A 24,109-nucleotide genomic window follows, 5' to 3' on the forward strand; every position below is an offset into this window, starting at 1 on the left:
TTGCTATACAGGTTGTACCTCTCCAGTCCGGGACTCTAGTCTGGAAGCATTCCTGGTCTGGCATTAGTCCTGGCGTAGGTGGCGTCCCCGCTGTTCAGCTGCTAATATCAGTGTTAGTATAATATATGTACATCTGCTAATAAATTTGGTGTGTATGTTTGTTGAGAGTTAACCAATACAAAAAACTTCCTCCAATGCTTAATGTTTTACTGATTTAAAAAAAATCTTTAATGGGATGTACATGCCTCAAACTTTCTGCAGCTGGATTAGAATGTTATCTCAGCAGGTCAGGCTGCATCTGTGGAGAGAGAAACAAAGTTACCGTTTCAGGTCTGACCCTTCATCAGAACTTGCCATAGAAAAACGTCCCAAGCGCTTCACAGAAGCGTAATCAGACAAAAATTGACAACGAGCCAAAGAAGGAGATATTAGCTGGAGTAACTAAAAACTTGGTCAAAGAGTTAGGTTTCATTGTGACTCGTAAAGGAGGAGAGAGGGGTTGAGAGACAGAGTGTTTTAGATTGGGTATTTCAGAGCTTGAGTACTGAAATGGCTGAAGGCACGGCCACCAATGGAGTGGGGGATGCGTTAGTGGCCTGAATTGGAGGAATGCAGTGTTCTCGGAGAGTTCTCAGAGTTTACAGAGATGGGGCAAGGTCATGAATGGATTTGAACATGAGGATGAGAATTTTAAATTTGAGGCTAAGGTCTTAATGTTTGATTGGAAGAACTTTTGGCTTATTCAGGACTAGATGTTGGACAAGCAGACTGAGACAGTGGAGGGATCAAAGTGTCATAATACTTTGTAACCTAATGCTGCGTCTTTGAATGATGCTGCTGAGGGAGAACATAATTGAGGAATAGGAGGGTCCTTGGCATAGATCCATGGGGGCTCCAGAGGTTAACGGTGCAGGGGTAGGGAGAGATTTTGTTGCAAGAGATTCTGCGGCTATGATTGGATAAGTAAGAATTGAACCAAGCAAGGGCCATCCCACTAAGCTGAACAACAGAGGGGAGTCGTTGGAGGATGGTGCAGTTGAACATGTTAAAGAGAGAATGAGGAGGAATAGTGCACCACAGTTACGGAGGAAGTTATTTATGACTGTTTAGGGCCTTTTCAGTGCTATTGCATGAGTGGAAATCTGATTGGAGAGTTTCAGATATGCTGTTGCATAAAAGATGGGTACAAATTTGGGAGGTAACAGCACATTCAAGGATTTTGGACAGGAAATAGAGATGGGTGAGGTAGTCATGCATTCCTTGTCAATGGTTTTGTGGCTAAATGTACAGATCTTGATGTAGTTCATCGGTGTCAATTTGATCTCCTGCAACAGAGGTGCATTGCTCTAACTTTTCAAAAAGGCCTCCTGAGGTGACAAATTTGAGTAACAGTACATTTTGCCATTCAATAGTACAGTGTATATTTGTCCTTGCCATTGTCTGTCGGCAAGTTTATAGTCACAGGGATGCCATTCGTTAGAGAGTAGAGATTGAGAGGCGGTGTTTCCCTATAAGAAATGAAAAATGCAAAGTGCATCATTGTGAATGTATTGAACAGCTTCTGATGTCTGTCTCAGCTCATCATCTGCTGACACACTCATCCATTCCTTTGTTACCTCTAAACTTATTTCAATGCTCTCCTGGGCGTCCTCCCATGTTCCACCCTACATGAACTTCAACTCATTCAAATCTGCCAACCGTATCCTAACTTGCATCGCCCTGCTCACATATCACCCCCTGTGCTCATTGGTCTACCTTGGGTCCCGGTCCGGCAGTGCCTCGATTTAAAAAAATTTTTCATCTACAACCAATATTCCCGCTAATTAGGTGAGTTATCCCCGGTGTCCTGGCCAATAATTATATCTCAAACAACATAACCCAAACAATTCATCTGGTCATTATCACATTGCTGTTTGTGGGAGCTTGCTGTGTGCAAATTGGCTGCCGCGCTTCCCACATTACAACAGTGACTATACTCCCAAAGTACTTAATTGGCTGGAAAGCGCTTTGAGACGTCCGATAGTCATGAAAGGTGCTATATAAATGAAAGTATTAATTTCGTTTTGGGTGCGTGGCCCATTCAAATTTTTGCGCATGCGCAGTTTCTCCCATTTTAAAAGCTGGTGAGCGGCCTGAGTGGCATGACCATGCAACTTAACAGGAAGAATGTTGCCTACAACCCTCCGAGATCTCTGCGCTCCTCCAATTCTGGCCTCTTGTGCCTCTCCGATTTTAATTGCTCCATTGTTGGCGACCATGCCGTCAGCTGCCTAGGCCCTAAGCTCTGGAATTCCCTTCTAAAACCTCTCTTTCTCTCTCTCATCCTTTAAAATGCTCCTTAAAACCTACCTCTACGACCGCTCTGTCCTAATATCTCCTTATGTGCTTCGATGTCAAATTTTGTTTGATAACACCCTTGTGAAGTGCCTTGGGATGTTAAAGATGCTATATAAATGCAAGCTGTTGTCTGGTTACAAATGGCATTGAGAGGGGCATATTTTGGTGCTTGGTGTGGGGACTTAAAATGGAAACAACTTAATTTTAAAGGGGGACAAAAGGGATTATTTTTATAGGTTAAAATGTTTCAAATCATATTAAAATATATTCATGCAACTTTAATTTTCACTTCATTTTCTACCACTGTTCTTTTTGAAGGCATTACCTTTGTGCTTAGGGTATGGTTCCCACATGAGTCACTTGTCCTCTGCCGACTTGCCTCAATGGCCATTCTTCATATGGTAACCTTGTTGGTGAGTAATGGTGAACCATTACAGCGAAGTTTGATTTTGCCTATTCCCAATATTTACATGTGCAGACTTCACAACAAAGCAATAAAAACTTCAAATAGTTACACCTTTGTGATTTAGATATTAAACAGAGAATCTGCCTGCCTGTTCAGGTGGATGCAGAATATCCGATGGCATTATTTGAAGAAGAGCAGGTGCATTTTCTGGGTCCTGGCCAACATTTATCCCTCAAACGCCACCAAAAACTCTCATTTATATATCCTTTTATTTTATAATGCACCATGGGGCACTTTATTACATTATAGGTGCTACATAAATACAAATTGTTATTGCTGGCTGTGGGACATTGCTGTGTGCATTTTTCTTATAGCTCCTCCCCTCCCCGCTGCCCTCGGAAACTGTGACTACACTTAAAAAAATAATTAATTGGCTGTGAAAGGTCCCATATAAATGAAAGTTTGTTCTTCATACAATTCTGTTATTTTAAGTGGCTTATGTTCAACAATGATGTGTACAAGGATTCTTCTACGAATAGGAAAGCACACCTTTGCCCGAAACTAACCCCCCTGTTGATGTCAGACCTTTCAGTGGAAGTTAGATATTGCATCATTGCAATCTCAGAATGTCCCAAAGCATTGAATGAATTACCTTTGAAACACAGTCAACGTTATGTAGCCAAATGTGGCAACCGATTTGAACATCAAGGTTCCACAAACAGCAAGTGCAGTTAATCTGTTTTTGTGATGTTTCAAGGAGGAATTTTGACCAGAACACGGAGAACTTCTTTGAATAGTACCATTTGTATTGGTTTCATCTTTTATCTGAAAGCTGGTACTTCTGACAATGCAGCCCTTTCTTAATACTGCACTAGAGAAATAGTCTACATTAGGTCCTCATGCCCTATCATGTGGCTTGAACCCAATAGCTTCTGATTCGAACAAGGGTGAAGGGTGCTACTAACTGAGCCAAGCTAGCACTTGGGTACGAGGTGGATAAGTACTACAGATGCAGATAAGTTCTCAATTTTCTTTTCACTCATTTGTTTGAGGTAGTGTATGTCTGTTGCTCTTCTGTAGGTAATGTTCTGCTAATTCTCTTTTCATATTTCCGAGAGGACAGCCTTGCTAGTAGCTGCATTGTACTTTTTTTTTAGCATATTGAGTCGAAATGATCGCAAAGCCTTGGTGTCCGTGTAACTGCATTTCCTTTTTTTGTCACAGCAGTATTCTGTTGAACCAACCTTCCTCAGTCTGTACTTGCCCGAGGGCTTAAAATGGTACATGTTCCATTACAGGATCTTTCTAGTTGCAATCACCTTTCTTTATCTGTTCACTTCTCTCCAGGCTTAACTTTGAAAACTGTAGGACCTTGTCTCAGCTTTTTCCGTAGGCACAGTGAGAAAGTGAAGTGTGGAAGATTACTCTTCAACAATCAACTGCCATATATGAGGAGAGAGCCTTCAGAATTGAGTTCTGAGCCAAACAGCAGGATCTGCAGATGGTAATTTGCCAAGTATGTTCAGCAGACATTGTATTAGATTTTGGGACTGAAGCTACACAAGCTCACTGGTTCTGACAGACTCTGTGCCATTTTGTTCAATAATGATGGCAACATTTGTTTTGTCCAGAACCCAATTGTTTTACAAACACTCTCCTGAGGTCTTTGTCAGCAGATGTCTGGACAGTTCTGCTTCTAAGTACTGGAGCAGTTCTCTGCCTGGAGCACAGGCTGAGAAGTTTATTTGTTGACAAATCTCTTGCATCAACACGATCCTTCGATTATTACTGATTAAGCTCTTTTGTTTTTCCATTTGCTTTCTTTCCTCCTGTACCATTGGTTTGACTGTTCCTTAAATCTTAACGAGTTTTTTTTGTCCAGTAACTGACTTTGCTGAAGTGCTGTCTGATGTTGATTTTGAGATCATGCAGGTGAGAAAGCCACTGTCTTCTAATTCTCAAAAGAGGATATCCCTGCCATTCAAAGAACATTTTACATGTCCTCAACAGTAGTTTGACTTGGCTTACCATAAATGTGCTAGCTTGACTGGTTTCCATCTGCAGAACTTTTCAATGTCTGCTTCACCACTTCCATCAGAGGGGGTGTCAGCTGAGTTTTCTGCACATCTTCTGCTATAAGGCAATGAACAAATGGACCATCTGTAGCATCATCATGAGTTACATAACATACAGGGGGAGATCTTTTATTTTCATGTCTTGATGCCATGTGTGATTATTTACTTTATTTTCTTGGGATGCAGAATATTTTGCTGGGACGGTCCAAGTGTGCAAGTATATATTAAAGTTGCTACTAACTGGTGTGAAATAAATATATCAATTTTTCTTTAGTTGGTAGTTATTGATAATGCAAAGAATGCCAAAGCTTTAGAAACCATCAGCAGCACTTGAACAGAATTGTGCTTATTTTGTTCAAAAAGCAATTGTGCCAATGATAGATCAGACAGAGCAGCTTATTTAAAGAAGGCGTCAAAGACTGCTGATATTTTGTTACAGGCGACAGTTGAGCCATGGAGTTGAACCTCAGTCTTAAACTCCAAGTAGATACATGTCTTCCCACAGTTTCCTCTGATGTCCCAATCATTCATAGGATTAAAGCAGAGGAGATTACAGTTACCTTTATCACCCCAGAATGGCCTTGTCAGACTTGGTTATTGAACTTGTTGGAATTGAGGGTTGACTGACTTGTATGGATCTTGCACAGTTGGGCCCTATAGTTGGAGCCATTCCATGCTCCTTTCAGCTGCCATTTTACAACTTTTCTCTAAATATCAAAGATTATTCCTTCAGTTGTTGCTACTACGGCATCATGGGAAGTATTCACATGAAGTGGTTTGTCTGTTGGTACCTGTCTAACAAATATGGACCTGTCTATAGAGTTTGTTCTAAGTTTCTCAGGGCATGGAATGAAGTAATGATGGCAGATCTTTTTATGTTGCTTCTGTAAATTATTTCCTTGAAAGCATACTGACATTTAAAAAAAAAAAGATATCAGTTGATGATCTAACCATATATTCGGATGTCCGCTTGCTTCTGTAGTATTTCCAATTCCAGTACCGGTTGAACCTCTCTTGTCCAGCACCATTCCCGGCCGCCGGGTGATGCATGTGCAGATAATTTTTTTCCATACTCACCAATATTCTCTGCTCTCCTGAAGATGGAGACTCCTTCCTCGGGTCCGGTTCTGAAGGCACAGATTGCCTAAGTGGCCTTGAGGGTGGGTGTTCAAGGTGGGGCGGGCGGGGGGGAGGGGAAGCAGGGCAGAGGTTTAACCTGTACTACTAATTATATTTTGAATTAAATTATAAATAAAAACTTAATAAAAGTTATTAAAAAAAAAATATATATGTATGTGTGTTTAAATCCCCTGACTAGTTTTTTGCTTTGCCGAGCTTGGCCGCTATCTTTCTCCTCGATGCCGGGAACTCCTGCGACCACAGAGCCGCCATAGCTCCGCTTATGCTGGGCGGGCTTGCTTTTATCACGATCCTGGCTCAGCACACAGATTGCACGGAATCCCATCGACCTGCCTCCCGTGCCCTGGCTGGGGTTGGGCCGGTGGGCTGCACCTTCGGGCTGGCCGCTCCTCCTCTCCCCGCTGCCGTTGGCACTCCCTCTGGGGTCGGGCCGGCAGACTGCATCTTCGGGCTGGCCGCTCCTCCCCTCCCCGCTGCCCTCGGCAAACAAAAAGAAAAGATCTCCTCATTACTTTGAGTCTTGGAGATCGAGACGGGGGAGGAGGGTGGTGCGGTGGATCGCGGGGTAGGGGATATCTGTATCGGGGCTGGCAGTTGTAAAAGACTGTAGAACACATGACCTCCCCACTGGCAAAATCCCTTATCCAGCATAGGCCAGGTCCCGAGGGTACTCGGTAAGGGAGGTTCAATCTGTATTTATGGATTGAGAAGTCATTTTACTATTAGAAGACAGATTATTAAAAAAATGGGTCTTTGTGATTGAACTGTAACCTTGAGGCAATCCCCACATAAGTACATGAATAAATGGTGCTGCGTTGGTTGTCAATTGCTTAAAAATCTCAGTAGTGAACAGTGAATTGCTTTGCCTCAGTTTGTTCTCTGGGCAGTAGCCTACCTGAATGATACTGCAGCTCGGCTAATTGTTTCCTGGCAATTGGCTGCAGTCGATGTAAATCAAGCTCCAGACTGCTTCCTGTCCTTGTTCAGCTTTCTGGCTGGCTCCCTCCTGCTCCATATAAGCATTCAGTACATGAAAATACCCAACCCGAGTGGGAATTTGTTTAGTATGTTACTGGTATGTTAATGTGGCACCAACTGTACATTAAGTAAATTTACCCTTTTTGCTTGCGAATTCATTGTGTATGTATGTGCAGAAATATGGTGTTCTTCCTGTTTTACTGAATTTGATGCCTTTTTCATCTTACATCGCTACTTCTCATCAAATCTATTTGAATAATATGTCGTCTGGTGTTGTGGACTCTGTCCCATTTACATTCTGGAGCAGACTCTGCAGTGCCACAAAAAGCTGAGTGGTTGGCTCATGGTTTTTACATGACTGGCCTGTATCAACCTTCCCGTCCATCCATTGTGGATGGTCGAATGGCAGTTGTGTTTTGTACCTTATAAACTGTGTGCTGTTTTTCTGCCACTGTTAAATCTGCCTCAATATAAATGGGGTGGGATACCACAGTACTAGCAGCCCCTTCCATATATACTATGGTAATCATTCAGCCATTATCCTTACAATTGTCATGAAATGAAAATAGAATATTCTTGCTGCTTTATTTCTGAATTTTGGGGATCCCACCGAGAATCATAGCCAGCTTTGAACTACTCATCACTTTTTGTTGTAAATTATTTTGGTATGTCTTTCTGGTTAAAAACAAGCTTGAATCGAGCAGAGTTGTGATTGCAGGTGAATGCAGAACGGACTGCCATTGGGCCCTTAACTTGATTTAATGCAATGACAGAAGAATTTTACAAATTCATGAGAGATTTCTCTTCTTGCTCTTTTCAGACATCTAACAGCCTCAACTAATGACATCTGAAGTGGTGCAGACAAGGAAAAACTTGGTCTGTGTTAAACTTCATGTTAGAAGTACTACTTGTTAATTGTACATGGGTCTTTACCAGAAATGGTCAGGATTACAATTCCCGCATTTCCATGTCAATTCTTGCTTTCCTTTGATTTCAACAACAACAACTACTTGTATTTATATAGCGCTTTTAACGTCGCAAAACATCTCGAGGTGCTTCACAGGAATATTATAAGACAAAAATCATTTCCAGAACAAAATTATTTTTATAGGTAGTTTACTGCTGCATCCCATCTTTTGCTTCATGTTTTGATGGCATTCAGTGGAAAATACTTGTTTCGAAACGAGCATTCTGTCAGTGAAAGTTTCACCTATTTCTGATAGGCCACTCGGTCAGTAAACTTGATGTATTTGAAATTGAGTGCTTCCTCAAATTAACACACTCGTGTGTTTTTAAATGCACTTTCTGCAATTGGGAAACCATTCAAGCGTCCAGCCCCTTTCTCTTTCATAACCTTCAGTAACATTAAAAATTGTGTGTGAAAATACTTCTGTAATCAATTAAATCCTCCCACTCCATATGATGCTCGCATCCTGTCATTTGTGGGAATTACTTGGTGTGTATGGGGGAGTGAATTAATTGGTTATCTCTAATTTCTGTATGATTTGGCTGATAATGTCATTGCTTGTGCTTTTTTGTGAGTGAATTCACTTTTGCTAAAAAAAACCTTACTTTTCACATAGCTAACCTTTTTAAACAGAAGAAAAATGCGAACAGCAAACAAGTTAATGTCATCGAGAGTGCAATTTGTTCCACCGAGATTTGTGGAGTTGAAAGGTTCAAAGTATTAACTGCGCTCTTCATTTTTATAGTTTAGACAGGTTAGATGCAGGAAGAATGTTCCCAATGTTGGGGAAGTCCAGAACCAGGGGTCACAGTCTAAGGATAAGGGGTAAGCCATTTAGGACCGAGATGAGGAGAAACTTCTTCACCCAGAGAGTGGTGAACCTGTGGAATTCTCTACCACAGAAAGTTGTTGAGGCCAATTCACTAAATATATTCAAAAAGGAGTTAGATGTAGTCCTTACTACTAGGGGGATCAAGGGGTATGGCGAGAAAGCAGGAATGAGGTACTGAAGTTGCATGTTCAGCCATGAACTCATTGAATGGCGGTGCAGGCTCGAAGAGCCGAATGGCCTACTCCTGCACCTATTTTCTATGTCTATGTCTATATGGCAGTTCTACTGAATGCTTTGTGTTGATGCAAATAAGCAGTTAATTATAGTTGAACTTGTTTAAACTGGGGTCAGTAAACAATTTTCTAGCGGAAGGTTTAGACGGACCATCTGAATTCTTAAAGTCAGAAAAGAGTTGATGGGATAGTCAGCATTTTTTCTATTACGTATTAGAAATGGAAAATTTTCACTGGCACTTGGAAGCCAGTGAGGATAAGTTTGCTTTTTCTGAGTATTGTGGGAGTGTAACTTTGCATTGTTTTCTCAATGCTCCAGAAATGGTACAACTATACCTGTACCATTGGTATAACCATTATCAACAGTTGGATCATGGATTACTAAACAATTCTGGAATAAATTGGTGTTTCTGTAGGTAACTAGCAGTAACCCTGGAGGTTGGCTGTCAATTAACAGTTTAGACTTCACAGTCGTGACTCCTTTCCAAGGAACAATTTGCATCTGAATCTTGACGAATTACTTCATGGATTTGACAAATTTTAAGTTCCTTACCTTCTTCCTGACCTCTTCTCTTCCCCTCCCGCCCCCTTTCTCTCCCTGTGAGACCCCACTCCTCTCCGCCATCCCTGCCCTTCTCCACAGGTAGCCGAGGAAAGCAGGCCGCAGCCGCCGCAAAGTCGAGTGTACATGCGTGACCGGATCAAGTGTGTGCTTGCGCAGAGGAATTCAAAACACTACCATGTATCTTGCTAGTGCAGTTAAGATTTTAATGTTTTTCTGAAATGGTGGTACGAGACTCACTTGAACTGTTTTTTAAAAAAATCTTGTCATATAATTGGATTTTAGATCTTGCCCCTTCCGACATTGGGAGTGGGGAGGGGGGGAAATTGTCTTTCAGTTATATTTAACACTCGAGTGAAGTACTGATGATGGGAGCTATTTGAGGTGATCAAATGAAGAATTTCAAACAATTAGTGCATTGGCACAGTATTAAACCCTATTGGTTTAAGCTCCTCTTAAAACATGTTGCTATTAATATGCTGAACAAGTTTAGTGATAACATTGCTGTTGGCCCATCTGGTTTACCTTCCAGAGGTGCATTGGTTACATCTCAGCACTTGCAGTGTTGACTAGAAGTATACGGTTATCTGTAAGTCTCCCTGAATTGAGGATTCATCTCTTGCACTGCGGTGAGCATCATGGGAGAAAAATGTGCAAGCCTGCCTAGCAGCTGGCATTGCTGGATCTAGAATGGCATAGTTTATTCTTTCTCAGCTTCTTTCCTGCACAGTGCAGCTGCTTCCACAGCCAGTCTGGCGTGCGACTGCACACATAACTGCTCTGCTCACACAAGTGGTTTCATCGGTGCAAGGCATTCTTGGCATATGGTGCTACCATTGTGCCTGACTGTTTTTGGTATTAGAAAGCACTTCAACAACCAGGAGGGAGTTTAGTTGGCTGTAGAAAAAAATACTACCCACAGTTAAAACACATTCTTTTCTCAACGACATCAACTCTAAATGGTCCAAAATCATAAACCACTGATGACACATCACATGTGTCACATACATTAAAGTTCTTTCCCCCTTCTTCCCACCCCAGCCCTGGACCCGGCATCCCCTTTCACAACAAACAATTCTTTCCATCTCAACATCTCTCGACTGCCATGCCAACACCTCTTTCACGCTCAGACTAAATCCAACGAAAAGGTTTCTGTCTCACCTCTGATCTCCCATTCTCCATTATATTCTTTCCTGTCTTCCAATTGCATCAATGTTATGGTTGTGTCAAATTTCTTCTTCCTTCTGAATTCCAGAGATATCTACACATTTCCACCTGCTTGCGCTCGTGCGTGTCCTTCTCAGAACATCTCATGCACAACTGTTGACACGAAACCATGAGCAAAGACACTCAACTTCAGAGCATCCAACCGTACAGTAACACTTGCAAACTGGAGTCGGTGTCATGTGATCAGGCATTACATGATCCGATCCAGGAAGATGTCCAACGAGACTTGGCAACCTTGTAGAACCATGGAATGATTGCAGAATGTTACTAACAGCTTTGTTCCCCGAGTATTGGAGAGTGGATGAGTTGTATCGTGGTATTGAAATGCACTTTGATGTCCCAATTTATTTTACAATGTTTCCTCTGACAGCAAGCATGCTGGTAAAGTAAACAATATCAATGGTGTTGGAATAACCTTTTAAGATGGTTTTCCCCGATATGGTTGGCAACAAATATCAGCAGCACGCTGAAGGCCTTTTATAGGCAAAGTTCCTCCTTTTGGACCTAGCCACCGAATCTCACTCGTGCAGTTATCCATTGAGGCTGAATCTGCCCTGCAATGTAAATGGGGTCAATGGCAGCAAGAAAATAGTGTTATTACTGACCTGTGAACATTACAGACCAGGAAAGTCTTGGGTTTCATCACTGATTTGTTCTGAGTTAGCTGGAGTAGAAATGAATGTTAAAAAGATCGAAGTGTTTGGTGCATTGTTTTTGTAAGTGTAAGTAAATGCAAGTCTTTTTCATATTCCAAAGTAAACAATTACTCTTACAGCATGTTTTGTAACAATCTAGTGTCATGTCATATGGGGGTCATGTCAACAAAGGTTATTCTTGTATGTAAATGCTGAAAGAGTTGGTTACTATTACTGCAATTAGTTTTAATTGCAGTAATTATGTGAATTAGGTAGTTAATGATATCCAGCTGTGACAAACGTTGTGACTGGTAAATAACACATATTGCAGTGCTTTTCTGGGCTGAATAAAAAACATTTTTTTGCTGTTTCCGTGCACAGAAATGCAGTTACTGATTTTCTGTATTTTGAATTAGTAAATATAGACTAATTATATATTCTGAGGCTTGGGTAAGTATACAGAAGTATTGCTTAAAAGGTTACAACCCAATTATTTTCTGTTACATATGTAAATCCAGATCCAAATAAAACTCCCGTCCTTAAGGAATCATAGGCAGTCCCTCGGAGTCGAGGAAACTTGCTTCCACTCAGAGTGAGTTCTCAGGTGGCTGAAGAGTCCAGTGCAGGAATTACAGTCTCTGTCACAGGTGGGGCAGACAGTGGTTGAAGGAAAGGCTGGGTGGGGAGCTTGGGTTGACACACACTCCTTGGTTTCTGCATGTTTTCGGCGACGAGACTCGAGGTGCTCAGCACCCTTCCAGATGCTCTTCCACCACTAGGGCGGTCTTGGGCCAGGGATTCCCAGGTGCCGGTGGAGATGTTGCACTTTATCAAGGAGGCTTTGAGGGTGTCCTTGAAACGTTTCCTCTGCCCACCTGGGGTTCGTGACGAAGCTCCGAGTAGAACGCTTGCTTTGGGAGTCTCGTGTTGGCATGCGGTTAATCCAGTTTTAACAGGACTTCCTCCTTTTTTCAAAATTGAGTTATAGATTTGTGCTTAACGGCCCCAAGTTTCGACATGATTTGCTCCTGATTTTTAGGAGCAACTGGTGTAGAACGGAGTATCTTAGAAATTGGAATTCTCATCATTTAGTTTGCTCCAGTTCTAGTCAGTTAGAACAGTTTCACTTTGGAACAGAATTTTTTTTTCAAAAGGGGGCGTGTCCGGCCACTTACGCCTGTTTTCAAAGTTTCGTCAGTGAAAACTTACTCCAAACCAACTTAGAATGGAGTAAGTGAAGATTTTTGTATGCTCGAAAAAACCTTGTCTACATTTTAGAAAATCAGGCGTAGGTTACAAATCAGGCGTAGGGAATGGCGGGGCGGGGGGGGGGGGGGTGTTTAAAGGGAAGTTTACAAACATTAAACACTTCAGTTTTACAAATAAAGAGCCATCATCAATAATAAATGATAAATACATCAATAAATCAACCAATAAATCAATCAAAAAAAATTAATAAATAATTTTTTTTTAAAAATCAATAAATAAAACATTTTCTACTTACCGACTGCAGCACCGGGAGCCCTCCAACAGCGTGCTGGGATGCCCCCCTCCCCCCCCAAACCCACCCACAGTGTGTCTCTGTCAGTGTCTCTATCCATCTGTCTGTCTGTGTGTGTCTCTCATTCTCTGTCTGTCAGTGTGTTTTTGACAGCGAGGGTAGTGGGGGAGAAGGGGAAGGGATGAGGGGGGAGGGATGGGGGAAGGGGGAGAACGGGGAGGGGGGAAGGAGGAGAAGGGGAAATTAGATGAAGGGGGGCGGGAAGGAGATGGGGGGGGGAGGGAGAAGGAGAAGGAGAAGGGGGAGGGAGGCTGAACAGGCCGGGCCCGAGACTTCGGGTAGGGCCCGTCCCCAGCACCAGACTTACAGGTAGGTGGCGTTGGGTCGGGGGGGTGGTGGGAGGGAGGTCGGTTCGGGTCGGGGGAAGGGAGAGAGAGAGAGGGAGGTCAGGTCGGGGGGGGGGGGAGGGAGGGAGGTCAAGTCGGATCCAGTCCGGGGTGGGGGGGAGGAGAGCGGGTGTCGGGTCCGGTCCGGGGGCAGGGGGGTGGGGTGTGTAAGCGGGAGTCGGGTCGGATCCAGTCCGGGGGGGGTCGGGTCCGGGGGCGGGGGGAAGTGGGAGTCGGGTTGGGGTTGGGTCCGGTCCGGGGAGGGTGGGGGGGGGGGGGGAGAGTGGGGTCGGGTCCGGTCCCGGGGGGGAGCGGGAGTCGGGGTCGGGTCCGGTCCGGAGGCGGGAAGCGGGAGTCGAGTCGGGTCGGGAGGAAGCAGGAGCTGGCCGTGGGAGGAGCCTTATTCACGCAGCCCCAGTGAGGCCATTCAGCCAGGGCTAGGGGCTGCGTGCCTCGGCCCCTACCACACAGTTTTGGGCGCCTGGAGCTACTGCACATGCGCGCCCACTGTAGCGCGCATGTGCAGAGCAGTGCCGGGACCTGGCTCCGCCCCCTACTGCTCTTGCTGCGCTGCGCCGAGCTGCAAACGACCTGCAGGGAGCCTGAGAATCTGGAGTTTTTTTTTAGGCGCACTTTGTGGCGCGAAAAACGGGCGTCCAGGTCGGGACTGCGCCGTTCTAGGCGCGGATCGAAACTTGGGCCCAACTTTAGCAAAATGTGTTTTGCCAGTAAGTCAACATTGCATAGATAGAAGTTTCTGTGTAAATGCATCCTGTGCAAAAAGTGCAAGTGCTGTGACAGTACATGACAGGAGAGGGAAAATGAAAGCAAAGATTAAGGAGTGGGGCAAATACAGCCAAAGAGAGAGGATTTGAAAGCAGGAATTGTTTGGAATACAGAAAATACTGTCTGCCAATGGTGCAGATTGGGAAGCCAGGTAACAAGCTGGTGTTGAATGAATAGTGATTTGGAAGGTGGGGATAGGTAGGCCGACAAGGAGAGTAATGAAGAAGTTAAACCGCAAGGTGATAAAGGGTTGGATAGGGTTCTGAAAGTAGTCTTGCAGAACCAGCTAATGTTTTGGAGTTGAAAGTAGGAGGTCTTGATGACTGATCGAACATAGGGAAGGAAGCTTGAACTTAAACTCGAGCAGCATGTCAAGTTCTGCATGTAGTGTCTGCCCTGGGGAAGTTAATGGAGTTCAGACTCGAGGTGCATCATTGCTTGTGGGAGCCAAAGACGATGGCTTTGCTTTTGCTGAAGTTAAGCTGAAGAAAATTTTGGTTCATCCAAGTCTTCAAGTTGGGCCGGAAGTTGGAGAGTATAATAACAGCCATCAGATTGATGAGCGAGGTGGAGATGCACAGTTGATGATGCCATGTATTGCATTAAGCTGGTAATAGAATTTATCTGTTGATGCCAGGAGTTTGTCAGTCAGTTATGCAACATGTGTGAGAGGTACTTGGAAGTCCAATAAATATGATTTCTCCCTCAGTTTATTTTGCAACTAAAATCTTGAAAGGAGTGAAGACTGAGATTTTGCTGTATTTCTTATGTGACAAAATGTTAGCTTTCCTAAATAGGATATGTAATGAACAGTGCATTTGAAGAATATGATTCCAATGACATACAGCATATTCCTGTACCCTATCCCTGGAATTATGTATTCCATCACAAAGAAAGCTTGCACACTATAGATAAATGAACTGGATTCAAATACAATTAAAATTCATAGCCATATCTTTTTATATAATGAGAGTCAGGCATAGAGAATTATTTATGACTTTCACACCTCCCATGTTGGGTATTAGTGGGGCTCATAGACCTGAATCCACCTTAAGAGAAAACACACAGATACGCTACCTCTGAGATCTTTTATTTAAGCACTAACACACGATTTAAATAAGAACCCAACTTAACCTGTCCTGGAGCCTTCAAGTGCCCGGTGGCCAAACCAACGATCGCTTAAAGTCTGTTGAATCCTTAGATGTCTTTTTTCTGTTAGACCAGGACACATTGTCCTGGCCAACTCCAGTAAGAAAGCTCGGTATTGTGTTAGTTCTTAAGTTCTTTGTGTTCAAACTTTTCCCTTGATTCTCACGTGTAAATCTTAATGGTTCCTTCAAGCATGGCTATCCCCCTTGTTGTTCATGGTTGGTTCAAAGTTTAGTGGGGTTACTTCATCATGCGTGTCACTTGTTGCAGTTTAATGAAGGTCTTATCTCAAGAGAATGTCGGTTGGATCCGTTGGTCCTGTCACAACCCCAGATTTGTCCTTGGTTACAACCAGCATTTTGTCTGAGTAATGTCTATTAAAAATGTTCCTCCACATTCTTGTTTCTCAAATTGCATTTTAATATGGTTTAGCCATCATTAAAATCATAGAATAGTTACAGCGCAGAAGGAGGTCATTTGGCTCGCTGAGCCCATGCCGGCGATTTGCAAGAGCACTTCAGCTAGTCCCATTCCTCTGCACTTTCCCTGAGGTACTTCTCCAATTCCCTTTTGAAAGCCACGATTGAATCTGCCTCCACCATCTTTTCAGGCTGTGCATTCCTAACCCCTCGCTGCGTAAAAAAGTTTTTATTCGTGTCCCATTTGGTTCTTCTGCCAATTACCTTAAATTTGTGTCCTCTGGTTCTTGACCCTCCTGCCAATGGGAACAGTTTCTCTCTATCTACTCTGTCTAGATCCCTTATGATTTTGAACACCTCTGTCAAATCTCCTCTCCACCTTCTCTGATCTAAGGAGAACAAACCCCAGTTTTTCCAGTCTATCCAGGTAACTGAAGTCCCTCATCCCTGGAATCATTCTCTCAAATATTTTCTGCACCCTCTCTAAGGCCTTCACATCCTTCTTAAAGTGCAGTGGCCAGAATTGGACACAGTATTACAGTTGACGCCAAACCATTTTATAAAGGTTCATCATAACTTCCTTGCTTTTGTACTCTATACCTCTATTTATGAAGCCCAGGATCCCATATGCTTTTTTAACTGCTTTCTCAACCTGCCCTGCCACCTTCAACGATTTGTGCACATATACCCCCAGGTCTCTCTGTTCATGCACCCCCTTGAGAATTTGTTCCTTTCAGTTTATATGTCCTCTCATCTTCCTACCAAAATGTATCACTTTACACTTTTCTGGGTTGATTATCATTGCCCCATGTCCGCCCATTCCACCAGCCTGTCTATGTTCTCTGAAGTTTATCACTATCCTCCTCACTGTTCACTATACTTCCAAGTTTTGTGTCATCTGCAAATTATGAAATTGTACCTGAACACCCACATCCAAGTCATTAATGTATATCGAGAAAATGAGTAGTCTGAGTACTGACCCCTGGATATACCTTCCTCCAGTTCGATAAACAGCCGATAATGACTACTCTCTGTTTCCTGTTTCTTAGCCAATTTCATATCCATGCTGCCATTGTCCCTTTTATTTCATGGGCTTCAACTTTGCTGGCAAACCTATTATGTAGCACCTTATCAATCACCTTTTGGAAGTCCATGCACACCACATCAACGACATTGCCCTCATCAATCCTCTCTGTTACCTCATCAAAAAGTTCAATAAAGTTAGTTAAACATGATTTGCCTTTGACAAATCTCTGCTGACTTTCCTTAATTAATTCACACTTGTCCAAGTGACTGAATTTTGTCCCTGATTATCGTTTCTAAAAGCTTCCCCACTACCGAGGTTAAACTGTAGATGCTGGGTTTATCCTTGCATCCTTTTTTGAACAAGGGCATAACATTTGCAATTTTCCAGTCCTCCAGCACCACTCCTGTATCTAAAGAGAATTGGAAGATTATGGCCAGTACCTCTGCAATTTCCAGCTTTACTTCACTCAGCATCCAAGGATGCATTCCATCCGGTCCTGGTGACTTATCTACTTTAAGTATAACCAGCCTTTCTAGTACCTACTCTTTATCAATTTTTATCCCATCCAGTATCGCAACTACCTCCTCTTTCACTGACTTTGGCAGCATCTTCTTGTTTTGGACAGATGCGAAGTACTCATTTGGTATCTCAGCCTTGCCTTCTGCCTCCATGTCTAGGGTTTCCTTTTTAGTCCCTAATTGCCCCCATCCCTACTCTGATGACCCGTTTACTATTTGTATGCCTATAGAAGACTTTTGAATTCTCTTATGTTAGCTGCCAATCTATTCTCATACTCTCTCTTTGCCCCTCTTATTTTCTTTTTCATTTCCCCTCTGAACTTTCCATATATACTGAAGCCTGGTTCTCAATTGTATTCTCAACCTGACATCTGTCATTTGCCCCCTTTTCCTGTTTCATCTTACTTTCTATCTCTTTCGTCAACCAGGAAGCTCTGACTCTGGTTGCCCTACGTCGGAATGTACCTCGACTGTACCAAACCATCTCTTTAAAGGCAGCCCATTGTTGGATTACAGTTTGCCTGCCAATCTTTGATTCCAATTTACCCGGGCCAGATCCGTTCTCAACTCTTCCTTCAATTAAGTAGTTTTACTTTAGATTGCTCACTCTTTTTCCATAGCTAATCTAAACCTTTATAATTCTATGATCACTGTTCCCACTTGACCCATCTCATTCCTCAGAATCAGATCCAGCAATGCCGCCTTCCTCGTTGGGCCAGAAACATACTGATCAAGAAAGTTCTCCTGAACACACCAGAAATTCTTCCCCCTCTCTGCCCGTCACACTGGTACTATCCCATTCTATATTAGGATAGTTAAAATGCACCATTATCACTACACTATAGTTATTACATGTCTCTGTAATTTCCCTGCAAATTTGCTCCTCTATATCCTTCCCACTGGTTAGTGGTCGATAGAATATACCTAGTAGTGTAATGGCACCTCTATTGTTTCTTAACTTTAACCAAATAGATTCTGTCCTTGACCCCCTCCAGGACATCCTCACTCTCCAGCACTGCAACATTTTCCTCAACCAATATTGCCACCACCTCCCTTCTTTCCTTTCCTAACTTTCCTGAACACTTTATAGCCATTAATATTTCGTACCTAATTCTGCCCTGTTTTGAGCCAGGTCTCTGTTCTCACCACAATATCATTCCCATGTGGCTATTTGCGTCTACAGCTCATCAACATTGTATTAAAGTTTTTCTTCTTGTTTGGGATGTTTGAAACAGATTTTCCCTCAGCAATTTGCTGAGATAATAGAGCTTGAGATAATACTGGCCCTCTATAATGACCAGTGTGTGGAGCAATGACTGGATCCTGCCTAGTCCGGACTAATGCATTCTGCAGGATCCTAATAAACCATTACCATTAAGTTATGGTGCATGCTATGGAGCACCAACTTTGTCAGCTACTGATTCATCTCTGAAGTATTGCTTGAATTTAGAGCACTGTCTTGAGCTCTTGTAATTTATTGAAATGAGTGAGTAAATGGCAGATCCATTCGGTTGTGCGCAAGCTGCTCTTCTGCATTATGCTGTCTGTATTCTGATGTGTGTTATAAAAGTAGTGCTTCTAAATGTTAGGTTTGTTATGAAATGTTGGAGATCTGCACAGAATGTCAGGCTATGCATATACTCAATGAATTTACCATTTGAAAATGAACAAGTTATAGTGTTCTATAACGTCTAATTGTTTCTGATGTATTTTTTCCCATTTGGATAAAATCTTAATTGTTGAAGGAAATTGTGTCTCTGGTCAAGCAATAAGACAATAATGAAACTGGTTTTGTTTCACATGGTTGCCTTTAAACTAGTTGTGTTCAATATTGTAGCTCGAGGGTATAAAAAAGGAAATCTACAGATAATATCAGCTGTTCATATTCCTTGTTTTAATTGCTCTCAATGTTTGTATTTAATGACCTTTCAAGAGATGTGTGCTTGATCTAATATAATTCCCAAAGGTTTTAAATGCAGTGCAAACATACTAAGAAGTGTAATTGCAGCAACCCATATTTTAGTATTTTGTGGTAGAGGTGTTTCTAATTTTAATCCATTGAGCATACTTTCCATTTGTTGAAGTCCTGCTCCCTGAAGTAGTCAGCACCAGTAACTGGGGATTACATACTTTTAGCTTTTGATCACCACTGCAGCTGCTGCAATTCAGAGACTTGAGGCTTTAGCACGTGTCACCATATTGTGTTGTCACAGCTATATGTCCTCCACATGGTATCATCAGTACAAAGAGGTGGCATGTGCAGGGAGAATGCCTGGTTGCATTTCACTGTAGGTATCTTTAAATGCTCTTTAAAGGATTTTTGTGTGTCGTGGAAACTAGATAAGCCGGTCTGTCACTTTATGCCAACTGCACATTGGCTTCTCCCTTTGATGCTAACACAAAGCAATAATTAACAAGGACCAGTTGGTCCTTACTGACCCCATTGTCCTGCCTGTTCTTGACTGGGCTTATGATCCCTCGAGTATAGAAGCTTAAGGGGCAGTATAATTGAAGTGTTTCGGATGCTTAAAGGATTTGATAGGGTAGATAGAGAGAAACTATTTCCTCTGGTGGCAGAGTTCAGCATAAGGGAGCATAACCGTAAAATTATAGCTAGGGCGTTTAGGGGTGATGGCACCTCTTCACACAAAGAATAGTGCAAATCTGGAACACTCTCTTTCCACCCGCCCCCCCCCCCCCCCCCCACCACCCCGCATAATAAAATAGCTGTTGCGGCTAGACCATTTGAAAATTTCAAAACTGAGATTGATAGATTTTTGTTCGGCTAAGGGTATTAAGGGTTATGAAACCAAGGTGGGTAAGTGAAGTTAAGATACAGATCAGCCATGATCTAATTGAATGGCACCACAGGCTCAAGGGGCTGAATGGTTTACTCCTGTTCCTATGTTCTTTATTGCTAAGGTCGCGATTTCAGTTTCAAATTCACATCATTGGCATCATTTTAATGATTTCTTTTCAAATTAATTCCTGATTGGATACATCGAGTGGCAAGCCACACACAACTCATCTTTAGTTTGCCATGAAGAGTATGACAAAAGCTGTAGAAAAGGATAGACAATTCCATTTGGAATTCATAGTCATTTGATTTTCAAAAACATGTAGGTATATTAGAATACTGATTTTTCTATTATTGGTAATCTTAAATGTCAGTTATTGTGTTTCTGCTTGTGAATTATTTCCTCTGTAATGAGTCGCACAGGATTGTATGTAGTCAGTTTTTCTTCACCATTACAATTTCATATAACTGCTTGAATACCAAAGAACATTTTGTTTTTGTATTGTTTTATGATGAAATGCAAAATAGTTTGTAGTTTTATGCCTTTAGTTCTGTGCTTTCATTTGTTAAACAATGTAAACAAATGGGAACGCTGATCTGATTTCCTCAGTTAAACATGTTGCATGTACATTAGTTGTGTATTATATTTATATAAGTAGAGATAAGGCAACAAAATCGGATGAAATCTTAGCTAGAATTTGAGGGATTGTCGATGATAAATCCCTTGTTATGATGTCTCTATTACTGGCAGAGACTGTGGAAACTTAACTGCACAGAGTTCTGCATTACAACATTCCTGGACTGAATCTCAGCTGAATTAGCACTTCCAGAAGTTGTGTGAGAGATTGCTCATGTCATGGCCTATTTATGTTGCAGAGCCGATGTTCAAGAAGTGCTTCTGTCATATTGCTGTAGGTGCTTTAGAATCCAACTATTTATATTGCAGTTACAGATTGCACAACACTGAACAACAGAAAAAATAATTGCACTTGTGCCTGTAGTTGTTTTCAAGTTGCAATTTGTGATTTTTGTTTTGTTTTGGCTGTTGGTATTGCCACTAGCCATAGCTAACATACAGGTTGCGATGTGTTGCACCATAAATTGTACTACAGCCAGCATACTTCACGGTTCTGTCAATGCATTCAAGTGTGATGTTCTTCAGTGCCTCAAATTGCACCTACCATTTCCACCATACGTAACGATCAGTGTTATATTGTCAAAATGCTTTCTCCAGGACAAACCCAGGTTTCAAAAGACAAAACTTTTAAATGGGGCGAAAGCAAGAAAGACTTGCCTTTATACCTTCTATGACCTCGGGATGTCCCAAAGCACTTTACAAAGTGTAGTCACTGTTATGTTATGCAGCAGCTAATTCACACAAAACAAGATCCCAAAAACAGCAGAGTGATAATAACTAGTTAACCTGTTTTCCAGTGTTGGTTGATGGATAAATATTGGCCGGAACACCAGGGGGAACACCCAGCTCTTTTTCAAAATAGTGGGAAAGTAAGATGTGAGGAGGACGCAAAGAGCCTGCAATGGGAGAAAGACAGCTTAAGTGTGTGGGCAATAAAGTAGCAGATGAAGTATATCTACTGTAAAAATCTAAAAACTGAATACACAACTTCACCCTCCTCTGCCCTTGCTTTGCTGATTTTGTGTGTGCGCGCTGCTGCAGCCGCTGTCTCTCGCGGCTGACGTTGGGAGCGGGGGCAGTGCTGGCACCGGATTCCAGGCACAAAATGAAGCCCAGAGAGCGCGCTCTGGAACCCCCGGAGCTAGACAATCTCCTCCTCGAGGCCACCTGCAGCCACTTCCAGTGCAGCATTCGTCCCTCCGCGATTACAGTCTGGGGGAAGTACATGCATGCTGGCAACTCGATCCCTTTTCTTCTGCAGAAACGATTGTCGCGTATGAACCGTTTGCCTCGCACGTTCTCACATTGAAACCACTCAGAACTCTTCTTGCAATTAGTTACTTCAGATGCAGCGACTATTAAGTAGGCGATCGCTAACATACCTGTGGGAATTTTGATTTCCAATGAGTTGTTAAATATATATACAAATATTAACTTTAAAATGTAAACGTGCCCTATCGGAAAATTCGTTTACCTGGAATTGCCGAATCCCGAGCGATTCGGATAAATGAGAGTTTCCTATACTTGCCTTTGAGGAATACATCGAAGGTTCGCTAGATGAGACAGTTGCCTTGTGAGGAGAAATTGAGTAGATTGGCCATATACTCTCTGGAGTTTAGAAGAATGAGAGGTGATCTCATTGAAACATGCAAGATTATCAGGGGGATTGACGGGATAAATTCCGAGAGGTTGTTCCCCCTGGCTGGAGAATGTAGAACTAGGGGGCAGTGTCTCGGCGTAAAGGGTCGGCCTTTTAAGACCGAGATGAGGAGGAATTTCTTTACTGAGGATTGTGAATCTTTGGAATTCTTTGCCCCAAAGGGCTGTGGATGCTCAGTTGATGAGTATATTCAAGGCTGAGGTAGATAGATTTTTTTGACTCTCTGGGAATCAAGGGACATGGGGATTGGGCGGGATAGTGGCGTTGAGGTCGATCTTATTAAATGGCGGAACTGGCTCGAGGGACCGTATGGCCTACTCAATTCTTATGTCCATGTGTGCAGGCTCAAACACGCCTTCTTTATATTTCACTGAATTTTATATCTTATTTAAACTCGCATCCATCTGCTTGATTTCCTGTTGTCAGATTTTTGTTGCACCTTTTCTGTCAGCATTACCATAAATTCCTATACACACATTCATAATGGGTCTTGACAATGTAATCCTGTCACTCTGCAACCCAGCCACTGAAATTCTTTTCATCCATCATATTTTCTCTGAATAATTGAAATTTCTAATGTTCAAAATAAGGGTTCAAACAAAAAAAAATACGTATTTTACAATTCACTAATAAATGTACTCATTGTCTTTTGGGTGTTTTAGTGCCTTTGTTGAAGTTTTACATGAAGGCGCCAGCCTTTTTCTAATACCAAGGCTTGGATTTGATATTTTTACTTGGAGCTGTTACTGTGAACTGAATTGGGATCGTGCAATGTACCTAATTTCCCAGCATGTTTTAGTAGTATTGAGTCATCTGCACTGAGGAGATATTTCTCTTCAGCTTCTTGCACTTTCTACCCAATAGCTTCTCAAATAAATAATTTTGAAAAACAGGAGGGCAATCTCAAAAAGCTTTGAGGTAAAATTTACGTTGACTTTTTAAAAAATGTAGTGTATTTAAGTGGGATTGCAAAATGAGTGTTCTGATTACAGTCCTGTTGCAGATTTGTTTCGTGTTCCATAAACTTCAGAGAGCATATTGGACTGAGAAAGCAAGACAGATACTTGATGGTTATGTTTGATTTTCAAAAAAAATTGAGTTGTTGAACCCAAGTATTGTCTCCACCTGAGACTTTTGAGAATTGGGGGGCATTATGGGATTTAGGAATGAGAGTATTGGGTGCCGTGTCACAGAATTTGACAGAACTGTGGGAAGGCCATGTAATCTGGAGAGACTGGGGAGGAGGGGAATGTCTTTGGGGTTTGAGTGCATTGGGGTAGTGTGGTTTGGTACAAGTGGCGGAGAGCTTGAAAACTTACGTGTTTGTGTGTGTGTGTGTGTGTGTGTTGCCTTGCATTTATGTAATGCTTTATTATCGCACCAGGATGTCCCAAAGCGCTTCATGATGAATGAATTACTTTGGATTGCAGTCATTGTCACTTATGAGATATGGCAAACAATTTTCACAGTAAATGAGATGAAAAACTGGTTATTTGTTTTTAGTGATGTTTGATGGGAGAAGTAAGTTGGCCAGTTAGCAATGTAACACTCCCGCAGTGCCCCACTGAAGTAGCCACGAAGAGTGTTTCTGGGAACTCTGGGAGGGGATGTTTTGTGGTATGGGAGCAGTGGGAGAAAGCAGAAGGCACTTGAGCAACTTTGGTTGCGGGATGTGGGAAGAACAAACTTCTGGTTGGGTTGGATTGGGTCAGAGGGGGAAAAGGCTGTGAGAGAGGAAATGTTACATTTGTGGAATGGAGGGGGAGAAATGGCAGCTCGGGGCAGTAGCGATGCAGCAGAGTGGAAACTGTTGGCTAGCAGGTTGGGTGGTGCTGTG

At 42.4% G+C, this 24,109-nt stretch overlaps 1 protein-coding gene and 1 long non-coding RNA gene across 2 annotated transcripts in view; one reads left to right on the forward strand and one right to left on the reverse strand.

Annotated features, from left to right (window-relative positions):
- The window catches only part of LOC139266815 (XK-related protein 6-like), a 120,329-nt gene that overhangs the window by 7,918 nt on the left and 88,302 nt on the right, over positions 1–24,109 (forward strand). The gene's annotated exons all lie outside the window — the stretch shown is intronic.
- On the reverse strand, positions 243–22,212 carry LOC139266814 (uncharacterized). The gene is made up of 4 exons (XR_011593779.1): positions 22,141–22,212; positions 21,399–21,508; positions 4,772–4,873; positions 243–298 (listed from the first exon to the last, which is right to left on the reverse strand). It is a non-coding gene; the product is annotated as an uncharacterized lncRNA (long non-coding RNA).

This window comes from Pristiophorus japonicus, chromosome 7 (assembly GCF_044704955.1).
Source record: "Pristiophorus japonicus isolate sPriJap1 chromosome 7, sPriJap1.hap1, whole genome shotgun sequence".
In the NCBI taxonomy this organism is placed as follows: domain Eukaryota; kingdom Metazoa; phylum Chordata; class Chondrichthyes; family Pristiophoridae; genus Pristiophorus; species Pristiophorus japonicus.